The sequence below is a fragment of the Maylandia zebra genome, linkage group LG23 (assembly GCF_041146795.1).
Source record: "Maylandia zebra isolate NMK-2024a linkage group LG23, Mzebra_GT3a, whole genome shotgun sequence".
Lineage (NCBI taxonomy): Eukaryota > Metazoa > Chordata > Actinopteri > Cichliformes > Cichlidae > Maylandia > Maylandia zebra.
Genome location: NC_135188.1, coordinates 2,092,856 through 2,106,763, shown reverse-complemented (window position 1 = coordinate 2,106,763; position 13,908 = coordinate 2,092,856). Strand labels below are relative to the sequence as shown.

General features: G+C 42.3%; 1 pseudogene; it reads left to right on the top strand.

Moving 5' to 3' along the window:
- Nucleotides 1-5,634: 5,634 nt before the first annotated feature.
- LOC143414970 (E3 ubiquitin-protein ligase TRIM39-like) lies at nt 5,635-7,283 on the top strand (annotated as a pseudogene).
- The last annotated feature ends 6,625 nt before the right edge of the window (nt 7,284-13,908 follow it).

Sequence of the window (13,908 nt, the reverse complement as noted above, 5' to 3'; positions counted from 1 at the left end):
TCAGGAAGCCGGTTTAGTGGAAAAACTGAGTAAGTATACCCTGAGTTAACGAAAACTCTGGGTTTTCGGTTTCACAAAGCGAGTTCAGCTGCAGCCTGAGTGAGTCACTATGACGACACACTCCGTGAAGCTAACCTGCCCCCTAGCAGGTTTACTACAACTAACCCTGACTGTCTCCGCCCCTTTGTCGGAAACCTGACAGTAGGAAGTGTCGGACATGGCGTGCCACTTCCTTGAAGAGCCAGTAGATCGTGAAGCCCAAATTCTCCGCAGAGCTCTCCGCCGGGAGAGAGTGATCAGAGCGCGTTTGGACATTTTATCATTTCCTGATGATTTTCTGTGCGAACGTTACCGTTTCTCAGCACAATCTATAAGTTATTTGGATAACATCCTCAGGCCATATATTACGCATGTGACACATCGCGGACATGCTCTCAGTTCATTGCATATTATTTGTATTGCACTTCGGTTTCTTGCAAACGGGAGCTTTCTGTATAATATTGGTGACGCTGAGCACGTTTCCAAGGCTACCGTCTGTCGGGCAGTCAGGAATGTTACAGTTGCACTGAAACGTCTCCTGCACCCGTTTGTGGTGTTCCCCGGTCATAGACCCACAAGATTTATCAAAGAGGGATGCCACAAAATTGCAGGTATCAGGATGACCAAAACTTAATTTATGATGTGGTGATACTTGGACTACTACTTAAATTGCACATTTATTTTCAGGGTTCCCAGGCGTGATTGGCTGTATAGATGGTACTCACATTCCAATCATTGCTCCTTCAGTAAATGAAGGAGACTATGTGAACAGGAAGTCTTTCCACAGCATTAATGTACAGGTACATAGTTCCCTGTAGCATGTCAAACTAACAAATTATTTCATTATAGTAATGGATGCTAATTTGTGTTCTCTGCACTGTGAAGATCATATGTGATGCTGCCAACATTATCACAAATGTGGAAGCCAAGTGGCCAGGCTCTGTCCATGACTCACAAATATTCCGTGAATGTACACTGAGCACAAAATTTGGACATGGTGAGTTGAAAATACTTTAAAATATATAAAGACCAATTGCTTCAGGGACATTTGAACTGAAGTGTATCCTTCTGTCTTAGGAGAGTTCACTGGCTACTTGCTTGGTGATAGGGGGTATCCATGTTTACCCTATTTGCTTACCCCTTACTCTGACCCTGAACCGGGCCCACAGCAGCGATATAATCTGGCTCATTGCAGGACAAGAGCCAGAGTTGAAATGACTATCGGAATGCTTAAGGCCCGGTTCCAGTGCCTGCAAAGGCTCAGAGTCACCCCAGAAAGGGCATGTGACATTATTGTGGCATGTGTGATTCTTCACAACATTGCCACAATTAGAGGAGAACACTGTCCTTCTGAACCAAACAGCAGTGATCCAAACCATGAACATCCTGACCCTCCCACGGACATACAAGATGGAAGCGCAGTCAGAGACACCATATGTCACAATCATTTCTTTTGACCCATCACCTCAACATGTTGAAAGAAGAATAAACAGGTTTTTGTTCAACTGGCTTTATTGGTCACCTGTGTTTCCTGTACACAAAGTATTAAAAGATGTAAACCTCATAAAGTGTCTCTGTTGCTTCCTCCTCTGTAACAGCTGTCAATGTTTCTTCATTATTTTCCTGCAGTAAAGAAATAAACAACATTGCTGTTCTACTGTAAACTCATATAATCTGTGGAGTATTACTCACAACTGCATGTTGGTCTGGCTCAACAGGAGGCTGCACCAGATGCAGTACACCATCACCATCAACTGATAGAATATGAGGTTTATACAGGTCACTTATAACTTACAAGGGACCAAATGGCAATTAACAAACATACCAAGCACCTTACACTTCATTGTCATTATGCTCTCAAAGACAACCAAGACTGAGGCAAGGCAAAATCAGTAGGAAAATAACTTCACTACAAAATAATCCATTATGGTAAAGAGTTTATCAAATGAATGAGTAGCACTGCAAAGGTGACTGTGAAGAAAGGATGTATGCACATCATGTATTATTTTGAATTTACCCCCTATGTAGGCACTTGTGTCTTGCGGGCTTATTGCCTCAGAGGATGTCCCCGCAGAGATGCCTTCGGCCACAGGGCGCCCACTGTTTTGGCTGAGGGCCAACTGCTCAGCCTCTGTGAGTGGTGGTGGTGGAGGACCCCCACCTGTTTTTCGGGCCTCCGCTTTTTTTCTGTTGGCTATAACGGGCCACATTTGAGCATACAGAGTAAGCAAATATGTACTTGTAATGTGCTCAGATAATTTCAATAAGTGCTTACAGAAAGAAAATTAAAGTAGCCTCTAACTGCAATTGATTTACATGGGACAAACAGACCAAGCACTATGGCTCATAATACAATTACACCTCACCTGTTTGGACTATATTTTTATATTTCATTTTTACTTGCTGCCAGGAACGTTTGGGGCCTGTTGGGTTGCACCTGCGCTCACATCACGTCACAAAATAAAATGTATAAAATAACAAATAAAATAACATATGATAAAATAACGTGTTAAATGGGTGGAAATCCCTAGATCAATGTTTAAATTAACACTCACGCATTGACTCTGTCGGCTATGTTTTGCCATGCATGCTCACTTTCTTTTGCAGCTGTCGCTGTGTTACTTTTTTCCGCGGAATTTGCATGTTATCGGCATATGCTGCCATCAGAATTTCGGCCTCAAGCGCTGTAAAATACATTGACCGCGCCTTCTTTCCCTCCGTCTCCATGGTGACTCACTTAATCTGTGCTCCACTGATCAGGGCTTTATGTATCCTCGTCCGCGCGCTTCACTTGGGGTTAAAGCAACTCCGCGTTGATTGAACTACTTGTTATCAGCCTTTCTGGAACCGAATATTCCGAGTTGGACAGTTCGGGGTTACTCAACCCTGAGTATCGTTTTTCACTCTGAGTTTTCTAAACCGGCTTCCTGAAACAGGGCCCTGCTCTGAATCAAATGACAACAAAGTTTATTACCTATGGAAAATAAACTCTCTCCCTCCGTGTTGTAACATCCAGTGCACTTTACTGACAGCTGTTTACACAGAGATTAGATTACAGTTATAAAATTCTTTGTAATTCACATTTTACACATAACCCAGTTTCTCGTTTTGTGAAATATAACGCATGCTTCTGAATAAACTGAAAAGTTACGTGACAGGAGTAACGCTGAGTTTGGCCTCTGCTGCTGAACTCATCTGCTTCAGGGTTTAACATCTGGACGTCTGCACACCTTTGTTGTAACACGTGCTGAGTTACTCTTTTCTTCCTATTTTCCATCAGCTTCTGAAATACGTCCTCATCCTGATGCTTGGTTTGAACTTCAGCGTGCCATCTTAACCGTGCCTAAATGCACAGACCTGCGTCGCTGTGATCAGCTGATGAGATATTTGTGTTCGCGTGCAGGTGAACAGGTGTGTACAGGAACACGGCTCGTTTATTCTGCATCTACTTCATTGCCACATTTTGTCAATATTTTCAGTTTTTTTTTTCTTGCTTAAAAACGATGGACGTAATAATCTGTTACATGTGCTTTTTTATGTGATGATTACTGTTACTTGAATACTTGCATCATTGCATTGCAAGCATTGTTAAGCTTGCTTACATAAGAATTGAGCATTTTTATCTTCAGCTTTAAAAAGAAATCTCTGAATTGCTGGTTTTGCTCATGTAAAGGTTCAGAACGCCTCTGCAGGGACTGAAACAATAGCACAGACATATTTGCAGCACGGGGCACCTACAAGAAAGTGAAAGAATGAAACTAGATGGCTTTTCTTAATGTTATTAGACGCATTATTAATTGAATGAATGCATTAATAAGTATGTAGCATTACACTGTTGCAGCAGTTTAGGTGGGACTGTGATTTCTTTCTTACCCTGGCCTTAAACTACCAGAAAATGTCAAAAATTTGTGGTGGAGTGAAAAGTTGAACATGCCATCTGGAAAGTTGTGGATTATAACTAAAAGAAAATACGCAGCGTGCTGGGATTTAATGAGTTGCACTGAGCAGAAGTTTCCTAACTGTAACACATATTTTTGCCGTCAGTGGGCGACTTCCCCTCTTGGCTGGTTACTCTGAAATAAACATCCCTCTAGTGGGAGCCTCTCTCTTTAGCCTCTAAACAAACTAAAGACAGACTTCATCATGGTGTCACATTCCAAGTGTAGGACTCAAAGTTGGGAAAGATTTGTTTTTAAGCACACGTGTCTGAATTAAAAACAGGCACAGTGTGCTACACAGGCTGAGACCTCCTGACGTGCTGAAAGAATCACACCAGGCTGTCCGAGCAGACGAAGCCCGTACACTGTGTTTATAGTCGCATCCCACAAATCACATATGAAAACATTTGATTTTACAGTGTTCTCTGGGCTCCAGGCTACCACACGATCTGCACGTCTGAGCAGTCAGACTGCGCTGGCATTAGGGCATAAGGTGGCAGCTGCTTCTCGTCAGCCTCGCTCACATTTACAAATCTAATGCAAACCATGAAGGATATTGGCACATATTATGGCAGAGCTTATAATGATAGCTGATGATCTTTCACTGACTCACTATTAGTTATTATTCCTGTAATTCTCAACATCCTTACATCTTCTCTGTTCTCCCAGAACAGTCCAGACCATTTACATGTTGCCTGCTTCAACATTAGACATAAATCCAGTGTCCATACATCCACCTGTATACACAAAGTACCAGATTAAGCTGGTATGAATGCCGTGCGCCACACCTCGCAGTTTAAAATAAGAGGAACAGGTTAATTGTTAATTGGCCCTTGGGGATAAATAAAGTCTTTCTGATTGCACTGAACGTCTCTACATGCGCATTAAATCAGTGAGTTCTCAGTGTAACTTGAAACGTGTGTGATTACCAGTTTGAGCAGAACAACAGGAACATCAACGATGCTGACCAAAACTTTCGAGTCACTTCCTCTTTCTAAGATTTGTACAAATGCGGTGTGCGCGTGCCGTGACAGCACACGTAGAACTCACGAGACTTAAGACGGTTGAGTCGTGGCAGTGATGAGTCCGACTTTTAAAAAGTGAAGCTTTACCCTAGAACATGTATGTTCCGTGTGAGACAAAGGTATCTACGAAAACAGCAACGTACAAGCTGCTTATGTTCGACACTTTTAAGAATTTTAGCTAGTTTTGATTAGTGTTTAGATGAAGTAGTTTAAATTAATAAATTAGAAATGTGCAGTTTACACGAAATAAACACACACACGTAGGATGACCATATTTTGATTTCCAAAAAAAGAGGACACTCGGCCCAGTCATGATAAACTTTAATAATACTGTTTTCTTGAAGAAAATAAGATAATTTTAAACATTTAAACGATGCCTTCTCGGTGCGGTTAGTGAATGGTGAAACAAAAAAAATGTCATATAGGCTTTTACAAGTCAACAAGGGCAAAAAAACCCCAAAAAACTTAAAGCCAGTGGAATTAAATAATGGTAGAGAAATAAGGCCTAATCTGAATGAGAAAAATGACCAGTACCGGGACGGTACGAGGGAAATTTCTTTTGCAGCTCTGTCCCGTCTGTGAGCGCGGAACAACAACTCACAAAGCAGCAGCTCAGGGATGACGTCACACATATGGGTAGGAAAACCCGGACATCTATCATCTATCTCGAAAATGTCGAAAAGAGGACGCTCTTTTAAACCCGGCTTTAAGAAAACCTGTGTGAGTTGTTCTTACAGGAGAAAGATCAGAGAGCTTCAGAGGCTCTCTGCAGTCTGAGAAACTCAAACTGTTCTGTCTGGACCATCAGCAGCCAGCGTGTCTCGTCTGCAGAGGCTCAGAAAAACACACCAAGCACAGATTCAGACCCATCGATGAAGCTGCACAACAAAACAAGAAGGGATTTAAGGAAACTCTGGAGGCCTTAAAGAAGAAGTTAAAGGTTTGTGAAGAAATTCAAGTGAAGTTTGATCAAACAGCACAACACATTAAGGTCCAGGCCCGGCACACAGAGAAGCAGATTAAGGAGCAGTTTAAGAAGCTTCACCAGTTTCTAGCAGAGGAAGAGGAGGACAGGCTGGCCGCACTGAGGGAGGAAGAGGAGCAGAAGAGAGGGATGATGAAGGAGAAGATGGAGGCTCTGGGCAGAGAGATAGCAGCTCTTTCAGACACAGAGCCGCAGAAGAGGAGCTGAGAGCTGAAGGCGGCTCATTTCTGCACAACTACAAGGCTGCAGTGGAAAAAGTCCAGCGCTGCCCCCTGCTGGATGATCCACAGCTGCCCTCAGGAGCTCTGATAGACTGAGCCAAACACCTGGGCAACCTGACCTTCAACATCTGGAACAACATGAAGGACATGGTCTCCTGCACTCCTCTCATTCTGGACCCAAACACTGCTCATCCAGACCTTATCCTATCTGAAGATCTGAACAGTGAGAGGAGGAGCGAGGCAGCGGCTTCCTGGTAATCCAGAGAGGTTTGATTGGTTCTATTCTGTCATGAGCTCTGAGGGCTTTAACGCAGGGACTCACAGCTGGGATGTCGAGGTTGGAGACAGTACAAGCTGGATGCTTGGTGTGGTAGAAGAGTCTATCAACAGGAAGGGAAACATAGAGTCTGGGCTTTGGGGAGTAGTGGTCTGTTTAGGTAAATACTCAACACGCTCACCATCAGCTGGATTCACTGCTCTCTCAGTTCAGAAGAAGCTCCAGAGGATCAGAGTGAATCTGGACTGGAACAGAGGAAAGCCGTCGTTCTCTGGGCCCAATACTAACATACACACCTTCACACACACTTTCGCTCACAGGATGTTTCCATTTATCCAAACTGGGGATGATGTGAAGGTGTCAGTGGATGATTATATTTCTCATGTTGTTTCCTGTCAGTGAGCTGAAGCTGTTAAACTGCAGCTGTCCTCCTGCTGCCTCTTGGTTCCAAAGCCCTTTGTTTCTTTTTTAGTTCTTTTTTGTTCCTGCTCTCCACCTTTTCACATTGAAAATCATTTCACTGTTTCTCACTGAATGACTCCCCAAACCAGATTTGAAATTCATCAAGTGTCTAATCATTACACGTGGTTCATGTTTCTATTTGATGTGTGTAAACGGAGATGATTTAGTTTGCTGGGATATGGACTGACATGTGTTGAATGGGAGGAGCAGATTGTTGTTGTCTTCTTGTCTGTTTATGAAAACAAATAAATTGTTGAAACAATGATTCATTTTTAACTCCACATGTGAAATGTTTCTGATATTTGAATTCTGTTTGATTAAAGACTTTCATCATAACACAAATGAGATTTTAGTGTTTTACAGTTTTTCTCGATTGCTTAAACACATTTCTTCAAACTATGCCTCATATTGTCAAAACAGCAAACAGAAATCCACCCAGTCTCACCCAACATCGTATTCATCCATTCACTTCTGCTTCTCCTTTTCAGGGTCGCGGTGGGTGCTGGAGCCTATCCCAGCTGTCATAGGGCGAGGGGTACACCCTGGACAGGTCGCCAGTCTGTTGCAGGGCTAACACGTAGAGACAGACAACCATTCGCACTCACACCTATGGGCAATTGAGATTTTTCTAATTAACCTAAAAAATCTTGCATTAACATTTGCAAATTTGCATTAAATTATTAGCAGCAAATGACTGCTTCTTACCTTTTTAATTCCTATGGAAACAGTAAGAGTATAGATTTTCACATACTGCTTCTGCATTGTGACTCAACCTTTGCTAAATAAACTTAGATGTTGTGCAATATGTGATAATCTGAGGTTGTATTTACTCATTTTACAACCACATCACTGATACTAACTCCTGGGCTGACTGTATGTTAACATGCGCCACAAATAAGGGTCAAAGGAGCTTGCAAAGAAAAGCGTCCGGACTTCTTTAAGTTGCAACTTAAAGAAGTCAAAGGAGCTTTCTTTGCAAGCTCCTTTGACTATGATGACCTGGATGACTGAGAACCTTCACAGACACAAATAAGGGTCATATTTGGATTTAAAACAGTCACCGAGAAGCTTCCACTGAATGCTGCTTTCCCCTGCATGACACTGAAATCATTAACACATACTAACCCTCCATACCCTGTAGGAAACTCACTTCCTTGGAATAACATTTCAACAGGGAAAGAGTTGAGAGCAAATGTCCTTCTCTTGAACCTTCTGTCAGTCAGACAAGTGTAGCTTGGGCTTTTGTTTGCACAGGACAGGATTAACAATGGCGACATAAACGAGCTAAGGAAGCATAGAAACTGCAGAAAGGGCGTATGGCTCCTGTGTCAGTGAATCCAAACTACCTCTATGTTTGAACAAATCCAGTTACACAGCTCAAGAAAATATTACTCTAACGGAAGACAAAGGCAGCATGTGTCTCAGTAGTACTGAAAAGCTATTATATCAAAACGTAAAGGGAAAACAGTTTGATGAGCTGTATAGTGAACTGAAACTGAAACAAAACGAAGCCTATCATTAGGAATACTGACTTTTTACAGCTTCAGTTCTTTTTTCACTCAGTAGGTGGCAGCAAACTACAAACAATGGTTGCATTTTACACTCATCCGTTTTCATTAAAATTTTAAAGTTCTTTTATTGGTTTTTAAATGTCTTAATGGTCTTGGGCCTTCTTATCTCTCAGATCTGCTTTTATCATACGAACCCTCGCGGACCCTGAGGTCCTCTGGTACTGGCCTTTTGATTGTCCCTAAAGTCAGGACACATACTCACGGAGAGGCAGCTTTTCAGTGGTATGGTCCTCGTCTGTGGAACAGCCTGCCGGAGGAGCTCAGGGCCGCAGAGAACGTACATGTTTTTAAGAACAGGCTCAAGACCCTGACTTATGTATGTATGTATGTATATATATGTATATATTGTACTATTCTTAGTTAGCGTATTGTCTGTCTTGTCTTAATGTTGGTTTAAAATGGAGCACTGTAACAAAAAATAATTTCCCCCAGGGATCAATAAAGTATTCTGATTCTGATTCTGATTCTGATTTAATTTAGCTTTTATTTAACGTTTATTTATTTTATGCTTATTTATTCTATCCTGTTATTCTATTATTAATTTAGGCTTTACCTAATATTTATTGATTTTATTCTTATTCATTTTTTAATCTTCTTACTCTATTTATATTTATATTTATATTGTATCCTGTTCTTATTTATTTTATCATTTTACCCTGTATACATCGTATTGCGTCATATCTCCAGTGTTTCCTCGGAGGGCGCTCTCTGCACCGGGGCTGTTATTGACCGTGGCTGCTGGGTCTCTGGGGGTCCTCTCAGCCTGGTTGGGGGGCTCCTTGGCCTCCCTCCTGCTGTGTGCCCATCCCGGAGGCTGCGGTCTGTGACCGGCTCCCGGTGCAGACGGCTCTCTGTTATAATGTTTCCTCACTTGGCTCATGCGAGCCCAGCCCAATTTTTACTCTTTAAGTGTGCGCGTGTGTGTGTGTGTGGGGGTGTGGGTGGGGGGATATATGTGTATTGAGAGTGTGGGGAGTGAGTTGGAGGGTGGGGTGGGCTGCTTTTAACTATGTAAAGCACTTTGTGCTACATTTTTTTTCTGTATGAAAAGTGCTTTATAAATAAAGACTGATTGATTGATTGATTGATTAGAGGCAGAAGCCAGAAGCACATCCAGGTTTAGGTCTGCTGCTTGGTGCTACACAGAAACAGGCTGAACAGACCGAAACTCACATGAATTTGGACGAATCGAAGTAAGAATGTCACTTCTGCTCAATTGAATTGATTATCATGACCCTCACTAATAGCCACTTAATAAGATAACCTTTATTAGTCCCACACGTGGGAAATTTGTTAATAAGTTAAGAGTAATGTGCCAAAGTAGTATAAATATTTGAACTTTTGGCAAATCCAGCAGGTTAATTAAGTGATTTCACATCATGTGTTTGTAGCACTTACGTGGAGTTACATAAAGTACCAATGGATAATTACTAAAGTAATGAGTAATTTGGGCTAGTGTCAGAAGACTGAGAACGACTCTTAGAGCTCTGGTACACGAATGGCAGAGAAACCAGACAAACACAGTTGTGTGGCTTTTAAAAATACTTTAGTGATGTTAAGCCTTGTAAAATAAATTTGTAAACAACACAGTATCACAACAGGTTTTAACAGAATGTCAAGTATAAAATTTTCCCCCAAAGTAGCAAAAAAATAGAATTAAATAAAATTGTGCACAAGTAAAAGAATTAGTCTTTTTTTAAGTCCAAATGGTACCGGTGGGACCCATGACAAACAGGTGTATTCCAATAGAATTCGTCCGACAAGGAGTGTGTGTGATTGTATGTCCTACCGTACTTGTACAGTAGAGGATTGTAGTCCATCAATGTGCAAATGAGTGTGCGTGTATATGTATATCGTCTCCTAGGATCTTGGGTTGGCTCGCCATCCAGTGAACACTGGAACACTCTGGGTTCTGGAATCGCTGACCTGGGCCCTGTTTCAGGAAGCCGGTTTAGTGGAAAAACTGAGTAAGTATACCCTGAGTTAACGAAAACTCTGGGTTTTCGGTTTCACAAAGCGAGTTCAGCTGAAGCCTGAGTGAGTCACTATGACGACACACGCCGTGAAGCTAACCTGCCCCCTAGCAGGTTTACTACAACTAACCCTGACTGTCTCCGCCCCTTTGTCGGAAACCTGACAGTAGAAAGTGTCGGACATGGCGTGTCCCTTCCTTGAAGAGCCAGTAGATCGTGAAGCCCAAATTCTCCGCAGAGCTCTCCGCCGGGAGAGAGTGATTAGAGCGCGTTTGGACATTTTATCATTTCCTGATGATTTTCTGTGCGAACGTTACCGTTTCTCAGCACAATCTACAATTTATTTGAATAACATCCTCAGGCCTAATATTGCTCATGTGACACATCGCGGACATTCTCTCAGTTCATTACATATTATTTGTATTGCACTTCGGTTTTTTGCAAACGGGAGCTTTCTGTATAATATTGGTGACGCTGAGCACGTTTCCAAGGCTACCGTCTGTCGGGCAGTCAGGAATGTTACAGTAGCACTGAAACGTCTCCTGTACTCGTCTGTGGTGTTCCCCGGTCATAGACCCACAAGATTCATCAAAGAGGGATGCCACAAAATTGCAGGTATCAGGATGACCAAAACGTAATGTATGATGTGGTGATACCTGGACTACTACTTAAATTCTACATTTATTTTCAGGGTTCCCAGGCGTGATTGGCTGTATAGATGGCACTCACATTCCAATCATTGCTCCTTCAGTAAATGAAGGAGACTATGTGAACAGGAAATCCTTCCACAGCATTAATGTACAGGTACATAGTTCCCTGTAGCATTTCAAACTAACAAATTATTTCATTATAGTAATGGATGCTAATTTGTGTTCTCTGCACTGTGAAGATCATATGTGATGCTGCCAACATTATCACAAATGTGGAAGCCAAGTGGCCAGGCTCTGTCCATGACTCACAAATATTCCGTGAATGTACACAAAATTTGGACATGGTGAGTTGAAAATACTTTAAAATATATAAAGACCAATTGCTTCAGGGACATTTGAACTGAAGTGTATCCTTCTGTCTTAGGAGAGTTCACTGGCTACTTGCTTGGTGATAGGGGGTATCCATGTTTACCCTATTTGCTTACCCCTTACCCTGACCCGGGCCCACAGCAGCGATATAATCTGGCTAATTGCAGGACAAGAGCCAGAATTGAAATGACTATCGGAATGCTTAAGGCCCGGTTCCAGTGCCTGCAAAGACTCAGGGTCACCCCAGAAAGGGCATGTGACATTATTGTGGCATGTGTGATTCTTCACAACATTGCCACAATTAGAGGAGAACACTGTCCTTCTGAACCAAACATCAGCAGTGATCCAAACCATGAACATCCTGACCCTCCCACGGACATACAAGATGGAAGAGCAGTCAGAGACACCATATGTCACAATCATTTCTTTTGACCCATCACCTCAACATGTTGAAAGAAGAATAAACAGATTTTTTGTTCAACTGGCTTTATTGGTCGCCTGTGTTTCCTGTACACAAAGTATTAAAAGATGTAAACCTCATAAAGTGTCTCTGTTGCTTCCTCCTCTGTAACAGCTGTCAATGTTTCTTCATTATTTTCCTGCAGTAAAGAAATAAACAACATTGCTGTTCTACTGTAAACTCATATAATCTGTGGAGTATTACTCACAACTGCATGTTGGTCTGGCTCAACAGGAGGCTGCACCAGATGCAGTACACCACCACCATCAACTGATAGAATATGAGGTTTATACAGGTCACTTATAACTTACAAGGGACCAAATGGCAATTAACAAACATACCAAGCACCTTACACTTCATTGTCATTATGCTCTCAAAGACAACCAAGACTGAGGGAAGGCAAAATCAGTAGGAAAATAACTTCACTACAAAATAATCCATTATGGTAAAGAGTTTATCAAATGAATGAGTAGCACTGCAAAGGTGACTGTGAAGAAAGGATGTATGCACATCATGTATTATTTTGAATTTACCCCCTATGTAGGCACTTGTGTCTTGCGGGGTTATTGACTCAGAGGATGTCCCCGCAGAGATGCCTTCGGCCACAGGGCGCCCACTGTTTTGGCTGAGGGCCAACTGCTCAGCCTCTGTGAGTGGTGGTGGTGGAGGACCCCCACCTGTTTTTCGGGCCTCCGCTTTTTTTCTGTTGGCTATAACGGGCCACATTTGAGCATACAGAGTAAGCAAATATGTACTTGTAATGTGCTCAGATAATTTCAATAAGTGCTTACAGAAAGAAAATTAATGTAGCCTCTAACTGCAATTGATTTACATGGGACACACAGACCAAGCACTATGGCTCATAATACAATTACACCTCACCTGTTTGGACTATATTTTTATATTTCATTTTTACTTGCTGCCAGGCACGTTTGGGGCCTGTTGGGTTGCACCTGCGCTCACATCACATCACAAAATAAAATGTATATAATAACAAATAAAATAACATATGATAAAATAATGTGTTAAATGGGTGGAAATCCCTCGATCAATGTTTAAATTAACACTCACGCATTGACTCTGTCGGCTATGTTTTGCCATGCATGCTCCCTTCCTTTGGCACCTGAGGCTGTGTTACTTTTTTTCCGCAAAATTTGCATGTTATCGGCATATGCTGCCATCAGAATTTCGGCCTCAAGCGCTGTAAAATACATTGACCGCGCCTTCTTTCCCTCCGTCTCCATGGTGACTCGCTTACTCTGTGCTCCGCTTATCAGGGCTTTATGTATCCTCGTGCGCGCGCTTCACTTGGGGTTAAAGCAACTCCGCGTTGACTGAACTAATTGTTATCAGCCTTTCTGAAACCGAATATTCCGAGTTGGACAGTTCGGGGTTACTCAACCCTGAGTATCGTTTTTCACTCTGAGTTTAATAAACCGGCTTCCTGAAACAGGGCCCAGGGGCCCGTTCTTCGTACGTCGCTTACTACATCCAAGATCAAATGACACATCCAAGATCAAATCATCGCGCTAACCGTGAGCTCGCTAATCCGGTTCCCCGAACACACCTGCTGTTGACGATTACTACAGCTGGACGCAGGAATGTGACATCACTGGGTGTCGTAAAAGGGGCTACGCATCGATAGTAGAAACATTGATCGGCAACCCGCTGATTGGTCGGCGAAAATGTCCAAGGGGCGTGCTCGGTATTTTCCGGCAGCAGAGCAAGAACTCATGAGTGAGGGATTTCAGGAGTTTCAGAGTTTAATTAAAACGCAAGAGAACACTGCAAAGGCTTCAAAAGCAAGGAGAGAGGGCTGGCAGAAAGTTGCTGACAAATCAAACTCGTAGGTAATTTAATAATAATAATAATAATGGATTGGGTTTATATAGCGCTTTCCAAGGCACCCAAAGCGCTTTACGATACCACTATTCATTC